Source organism: Aulonocara stuartgranti (assembly GCF_965226115.1).
Source record: "Aulonocara stuartgranti genome assembly, chromosome: 13".
Classification (NCBI taxonomy): Eukaryota; Metazoa; Chordata; class Actinopteri; order Cichliformes; family Cichlidae; genus Aulonocara; species Aulonocara stuartgranti.
In genome coordinates, this window is record NC_138949.1 from 22,318,725 (window position 1) to 22,326,790 (window position 8,066).

Genomic DNA, 8,066 nt, shown 5'->3' on the forward strand with positions numbered 1-8,066 from the left:
TCCATTTGTTGGGGAACAGAGAGATGAATGGAGGAATAAATGGATGATGGGTGTGCGGTGGGGAGGAGGAAATTCCCTTGTCTCGATGGAATTGGATGGTGAGCTTGCGGATGGATGGAGGGAGGGATGGGGGGCACCTGATGTAGAGGGTGCTGTCAGGCCCAGGACAGCGGGGTCTTTGTCTTCTCAATAATCACTCGCGGTACCTCTTCTTTCCATTCCTTTTCTCCACACTGCCATTTTACCTTTGTTTTTCTATTTCTCATCGCAACTTTTGGCTTATAGGTCAACCGTCTGTCAAAAATAGTGAGAAAGAATTAAAAGTAAAGCCTAAAATTTATCTCAATCCTTTATCCAATTTTTTCAGTCGTGGGGAAAAAAAGCTCCTTTGAGGTATGTACCATTTGCATTAGTCTGAAGGTAAAAAACAAAACAAAAACATGCTGGTCTTATATCTAAGTTTGTTGCACTTCAAGTCTGAAGTGAACGGTGTCACATTTAAGGTAGAGACATCAGAAAATGAAACACATACAGAGAAAAAAGGTGGGACAATTTATATAAACTTTTCAGATTCCCAGATTCAAAAACAAAAATTCAAGTAACTTTCTCCTGTATTTACATTACTTCATTCTTTCTTTCATTTAATAGCTCCAGCATGGGACTTTACTGAAAATAAATATATATTACATTCTATGCCAGGTCACATAATCCAGGTAACTTCATATGTAGAGGACAGGGTTATACTGTATTATACATGATCTGTTACTGTTGATTTACACGTGCATGTTGCAAAGATACGACCAAGAGATCAAAGTCCTTTGAATATACGCACATTATGAATGTATGTATGTGTTCAGCGAACACAATTTCAGGCCGATTGGATGTCATGTAACGCCGTAGCGGTTTCTAAGCTATCCTAAGAAGTTATAGTACATCTGAAGACATTTCTGGAATGTGAGTTTATCCTCCTCATTTGAGGCGCTTGGTGGCCAGCAGTAGTTAAAATAATCAGACTGTCATTATCGCACAAACCACAGGAGACAAGAGGCATAATTCATAACCCGCAAGAGCCGTGAAGATGACAGGTGGGTCTCATTCATCAATGGGAAGAATTGTGTTTGATTTAGGGATTCTTTTTGGCTTTGTTTTCTGAACAACAAGACGTTTATTTCTGTAATGATATAGTTGTGGTTAGATATATTCATTTAGAACTTTGTGATGCAGTATTTACTTACTTACTTACAGGTAATACCTGACATAATAACATGCATTTTTTTCCTACTTTTGTTTATTGTATCTCAGCGCTACAAGCTTTTGACAAAGTGAGTTTTCACGTTTTTGTCATTATGATGAAAGTTGCCCCTCTCTCTCTTATTCCCTCCTATATTCTAGATATTTCCAAAAGCAACTTCTGAGCAGCTTCCATACCTTAACCAATTCACCTGACCCAATCAATTCACCTCAAGCCTTTCTCTGAGTCAGTCGTAAATCATGAAAAAAATGGCTGCAAAAATGACGACAGTGACAGTAAATAAATGTTTGTTGTTTCTTTCCCTTCCTTGTTTCCCACCCTTTTTCTTTCTCTACTCTTTGTAATGGATGGGATATTGGTGGTGCTGCCCTCTGGGCAGGGTGAGTTGTTTACTTGGGTGTAAAGTCCCCCATCCACCAAGGGTCTCTGTAGGGGATGTCTCAGCCTCACTCCTAACCTCCCTATAGCTCCAAAAGTTAATAGCATGGAGGAGACGTGATTTATATCAGCTTTGGAACCACCACCAACAGACTGACTTCTTTGTGCTCGTGGCCTGTTCAACCAGCTCTGTTCATCAATAAAGATCACATTTAGAATTCACTCCAAACTCAGTAGATGGTGATTTAATTTCTGCAGAGTTTTTCTAAATAAATAGTCACCCACGTTTTGGAAGTGGCTTGAGGCAATAGGACTGATTTTTTATTCTTCCTGGTGTAAAACTTTTTGAGATAGGATGCAAGAAGGAGCTCTGAGATATCAGTATGCTAGCACAAACATACAACTCTCTTTGGCTTTAGAGTTTGGAAATTCCTGCGTGGAAAAAATAGAGGTTTATATGTTGCATATTTTTTACAGGAAGTTTCCATTTGTTTTGAAGCCCTGTGACCAACAATACAGTGAGCCATTTCAACTGCCCATTAACACGAAAGGTCATTTTCATGAGGACTTTCACATACTGACGCTCAGCTAAACTATTGCCTGCCTGTTTCACCTTTAGAAAGCCACTAATTCAAAGCTTTGTGGAGTGTTTTTTTTAACTCTTTCGGTTCCATACAGAATGCTTTTGAAAAAAAAAATCTCTGTTTTGGTCTAAGAAATTTAAACTCTCAGCAGTTCTGAAGCATGTGTTGTAGCTAAAGAAATGGCGTAATCTGCAGTGTAAAGGTACCGTTTTCTGCCCTTCTGTTGCACATTGAATGTGTGTAATTTTAAGTATGTAGCCTCTGATCAGTTACACGTTTTTCATTGTGTCTTCAGTCACGTAAATGCTACCCTTGAATAAGATACATAAACTGGCATAGCATAATCTCCTTACATAAAGGAGTCATTTGCTTATCTATTATGGCTGTACTCCACTTGTTCCAACAGGCCTTTTAACTGGATATGTGGAGTTGAGATTACAAGGTGTCTTGTTTGGGAATGAAAAATGAGGAGCTTCTTGGCAATAATAGTTTTCATATTAGGTTTTTTCAAAGAAAGATCTCGGCACTGACACTAATCCCTGTTGTGTCAGTCTGTGGTTGCCAAATGTTAGTATATCATCTCCTTTATGTGTGTGTGTGTGTGTGTGTGTGTGCGTGTGTGTGTATTCTTTTCACTTTGAAATATACCAGCACATTGTGTCACTATCATAAGCTTTACCATAGAACTATGGCAGGACGGCAAGATTCAGTTTAACCACAACTGTTTACAGCTGTCAATATATGGACCAACAGCACAATAAATGCATTAAATTGCATGTGGCCTCATGTCACTGAAAATAAGGTGAGTGGACGGGCTGTGTAGGTGATGCCGGCTCTCACTATTATTACACGGCTGTGTCTTAAGGGTTGTCTGGGCTGCTGTCCATTGGATTTAATCAGCCTCTATTACCTGCTACCCTTTTCACAGTTAAAATAATCACCCACAATTACTGACATAAAGGGGAGAGCTGACAGGAGAGTCAGAGGCAGAGAAATCACACACAAAGTAATTTCTCTCCACCTTGGTTGCTTACGTGGCTTTTGATGTTTCGGGGTGTATAATAAAAGGATTGAGGGGTGTCTGGCACGACTCGCCTTTGGAGTAGATATTGAAATGCCCTTTAAAAACACACACACACACACACACACTGACACACACAGAGACAAGTAAATGTAGAAGATACAGAGTATGCATGGTGCACACAAAAATACAGTCTCACATGAGAGAAAAAACACACATTTATAGTACATACAATACACTAGATAACCAAAAGGGGGAAAGAAAAGCACATGTACAAATACAGACACAGTATGCATTCTCACATACATGCAGTGCACACAGGTGTGAACACACACAGACACCCACTGCCAGTGCCATTAACCAAAGAGCTTCGTACAATTTATTGTATGTTGGAGATGAAAGAAAAAGTGAAAATAATTTAATAATTGACCACCTCTAAAATGAAGAAAATAGAACCACGAGAAAAAGAGCATTGTGATCTACTGTACTTTAATCCTCAACACGCCGCTGAAAAATAAGAGACACCATTAAATGTACCTTTGAAATAAATGGGCCCAATTACTGAGATGGCTGGGGCTCTCTAATGAAGCTTTTGTCAAGGCAGACAAACATGGTGCAGGGACACTCAAAACTGGGTGAGGAGCAGGAGGTAGAAATGGGCGAAATCATTCAAAAATGATCTTTCACATGAAAGTTAAATTCACATAAATGTTAATGGCAGCATAGTTGTGATGCAGGGTCCAGAGAAAACATGACTGAAATTTCCCTATTTGACGAGATAAAGAGTGAATGATAGCAGTCATAACCACATGAGTGCAGTGAGTAAAAAAAATATTCACACAATTAAAAAAATATGCTAAATGTAGACAATATGAACATTAGTCACAATCATTACCAAGAGGGTTGCTCAGTTACATTAGCTGTTATGTGTTCGGGAAGTAAGTCGTGTTAAATGGGTTTAGGAGAGTTGTTTTGATAATGGCGTTTTGTTGAATCTCTCCTTTTTAATTATCAGGTCAGAGGGTAGCAGCTCAAACTCCCTCTTTTTCATCCCTCTTCACAACAGTGAGTGCTGCCGACCCTTCCCACAGCAATACAGAACGCTCTGTACTGCTGGTGTAAAACATTGCCTCAATTACTTTTCGTTGGAGCTCTTTCCCGAGAGTGGATTGAACAAAGAAAATCAGCGATTGCATGAAAAGTATATAAATCAGGCATTATTAGTTATGATTGTATGGTTCAAATAGCTCTGCTTTTTATAATTTAGAGAAACGAGTATTTTCTAAAGGGTGGTCGAAAGCTTCTAATCAGGAGATAAGATTTGTGGTATCGTGTGATGACCTCTATATGCAGAAGGCCTTGATCCTTACTCGGAAACGTCCCTTCCTTGAGCTTGATCGATCCAGGAAGGAACCAGACCTTAGACATGGATCTTGTAGATGATTTTGGACATAACAGCTTGTCAAAGGGTAAAGGTTAAGGCCACGAGTGTCTGCTGGAGCACAGACAGAGGTCATAAGGTCTCAGTCAGGGTCAAGACCCCAAATGACCCCAGGTCTGCACTCACAGTTGCTTGTTGCATTCATGTCTGTGCATTAGGCACTGTTTTCACTGTGGCTTCCCTTCTTTGTTGCACCAGGAGAAAATCAGGCATTTAAAACTCAAATATTCTGTTTTTGACTCAATTTGTGGTTGCAAATATGATTTTTGATGGCATGTTTCAGGTATCCGTGTAGCATAATGTAATACAGTGGACTTTAATAATAGTAATATTAGAATTGAGGGTGACAATAACTCTTACAGCTCCAAATTACGCCCAGATCCTTTATTTTGATATTTGTCTGAATTGTCTGAATTCTCTCTCTTTTAGCCCTGCGACCATCCAGGGTGTCCCCTAGGCTCCATTACCCCCCGCCAACTTCAATCAGACACGTGGAAGAAAATTCACAGATGGATGTAAGGTTTCTTCATTATTATTATTTTTAATGAACACTGTTACAGTAAAAACAACCAAAAACCATATTCACAGATATAATAAATGATTTTGCAAATAAAGAAAACAAACAGGAAATCGGTGACAACAAACATACAACTCAAGATTTAATAGAGACATCACATTATCTTGATAAAGCTCTAACAGGTTAACAAGTGAAATGTAAGCTTTACGCATCGTCTGCAAAGCCAACGCTTCAGCCTCAGCTGGTGCGTTAAACATAACAGAGTGTAATGTGTACTGCAACCCTACTGTACTATTCATTTCTTCATTACTATTTTATATATGCGTATGATTAACACTCATTGCATGGCTCAGCTCCCAATCTCTCTGTCGGAGGCCTCCACTAAAGACAGCTCAAGCTTGAGAGATTTTTTTTTTCCTCAGTCATTTAAATTTTTACACTTCCATTTACCCGCCTTTTAATTTAGCGTATAATGATGCCATTAGAACAAAATCCATCTGGAAGTTCTGTTGGGAGCGGTTAATGTTCCATGGCTTTTTGCTGCTAATGCCATTGCGCCTGCATTGGCAACAGATGCTCTGAAAGCAACAGATACATTCTCTCACAACATCATTACAATCATGCCCATGTCCAGGATAAATGTTGCTGCTTGTTTAGGACTATCATACCTGCAATGGGACTGTAAAAAACAAAGGATATACAGAAGGCTGTAACGCTGCCAGTGAATTCCAATTTTTCAAGCTGATGATTCATAAGCATTGGGTGTGATCTTATCCCATAGGAAGCTGAAAGGCAATGATGCCTTTAGAAGTAAGGGGAAAAGAATGAGAAAAGGGAATGCATACATATTTAAAACTTGCTAGTTATTAGATTAAACCATGTACATGAAGTGTTTTGTCACAGCACACTCAGATTCTTTTGCTCCCATTGCAGCCAATTTAGTGACCTCTCTCCCACCCACCAGCAAACACTCTTGGACAGTTCATCTTCTGTGATATGAAAGCTAGAGAAAAAGGCCAAAAAAAATTGATTTCAGTTGCAATTTAGGTGATTAAGTACGGTGGATAATTAATTGGAATAACAAACAATTTCCTCCATAGAGGATTACTGATTCGTCACACTCCCCTACGCTGCCGTGGCCTTTTTATCCTCTCTGCTTCAATTATGTTAATGCTAACTTTCTTTCCCAGAAATTATTGTGATTAATTTTGTCTTGTTTTGAATTACAATTGCACCGGCTTCTAGCACTTTAAAGCATTCATTAATTCTCAATTAGATTGGTGGGCTCATTTGCTCCAGTGCTGCTCGGTTCTGTAGCGCTTTGTGTTTAATGTGCTAATTGGGCGAGATTAAAAACAACTAACCTCTTATGAGAGGAGAAAAGTTATTCAACGGTTACATTAGCATAATTTATCCCGGGATGCTTAATTAGACATTGCCACAATAATCATGAAAACTGACTAACAACTGTTGTCAGCAGTTGGATACTAAAACTGTAGTAAGTTTAGGGTCCAGTTTAATGCACATGCTGGCTTTCTTCAGATCTGAGTGTCTCACTAATGTGTTGTCTGTGCTTATCTCCAATCATTCGACATGTCTAAGACAGTACGGTGTTTTTTTTCGATTTCTGCATTTTATGTCTCTTCAGTGCTTTGTTACAACCACTCGAGCAGCATTAACAGCTCACTACTCCATTTACCCAAGACTTGGATTGTCTCTAACTCATTTACCACCATCAGAGGATCGGCGCTTCAGGCAAGCATGAATGGGGTTGGATATAAGGAAAAAAGAATGCTTTCATGTCCCGATGTGATCTCTTCAAATGGGACCTGGAACCTGGGAGTGAAATATTGTTTAGCTGTGTGTACCGCACAAGCTTTTTCATCATAAGATGAGAGATACTGGTGTGTGTAAGCCCAGAAACCGGTCTTGAGAGGTTTGGTAAAGAACTGGGGTTGTGCAGATCAAAGGAATATAAACCTTGATCATTCATCTATCAGAGCTGTGTGTAGGTTTCTGAAGTCTGAACTTTTTAAAAAAAAATTCACCAATATTTCAGTCTGTCATTTTGTTCAGATTGAATAATATCATCAAAATTTAGAACAGGGCTTTTAGTTAAGTGCTTACCTGTTTTTTATTTACTTTTTCCCAGATTTCCTTATCTCTCACTTACACCCAGGATGTGCAAACGGCAGAGCAAAGGCTATTTGTTAAAGATAAACAAAATAACCCTATAGCTCTCAGACATTTTCGTTTTTGATGTATATCTTTTGTGGGACTCACGGATGAGGAGGCCCAGAGGTTAAAAAAATAAAGGAAAACCATAATAACAACAACAAAAACTTGACCTGTGTTTCTTGCCATGTGACAGTGTTCAGACTGTCATGTGATAGTTGGTGGTTCAACCAGAGGGATGCTCTGTTCAGTTGTCAGGTGCCCAGTGACACTCTGCATTTGAAAAGGCTGCCTGTTTAATGTTTTTCAAACTGCTTTGCTGCAGCCTTAGTAAGTGTCAGAAACCTTTGAATTTTAAAGAAAAACTTCCAGCACTCAAAGTGACTTTGCTTGCTTTTCCTTCCAGCACCTTAAACCTATCAATTATCAAGGGGGAAACTAACAAATTGGCACATGTAAAAAGCAGGTGTCATAAATATTTTGTGTACTTTACCAGCATATCTGCTCAACACCTCACCTGTATACAGTTATATTTACACGTCACAGGTGTATTTTACATGTCAAAATTTGAATATGGTAAATGGACTAGTTTTATATGGCGCTCTCCCATTCTACCTCAGCACTCAAAGCGCTTTAACATGCTTAAGTGCTTTCTGTCAAACATTCGCTCTCTGATGGAGTCATCAGCGAGCAGCTTG

At 39.1% G+C, this 8,066-nt stretch overlaps 1 long non-coding RNA gene across 2 annotated transcripts in view; it reads left to right on the plus strand.

Annotated features, from left to right (window-relative positions):
• The window catches only part of LOC309720686, a 70,203-nt gene extending 62,862 nt beyond the window's left edge, over nucleotides 1-7,341 (plus strand). For both annotated transcript variants that reach the window (XR_014280554.1, XR_014280555.1), the window contains 2 exons: nucleotides 5,106-5,191; nucleotides 6,842-7,341. This is a non-coding gene — a long non-coding RNA (uncharacterized lncRNA). The remainder of the gene's footprint in view (nucleotides 1-5,105; nucleotides 5,192-6,841) is intronic.
• The last annotated feature ends 725 nt before the right edge of the window (nucleotides 7,342-8,066 follow it).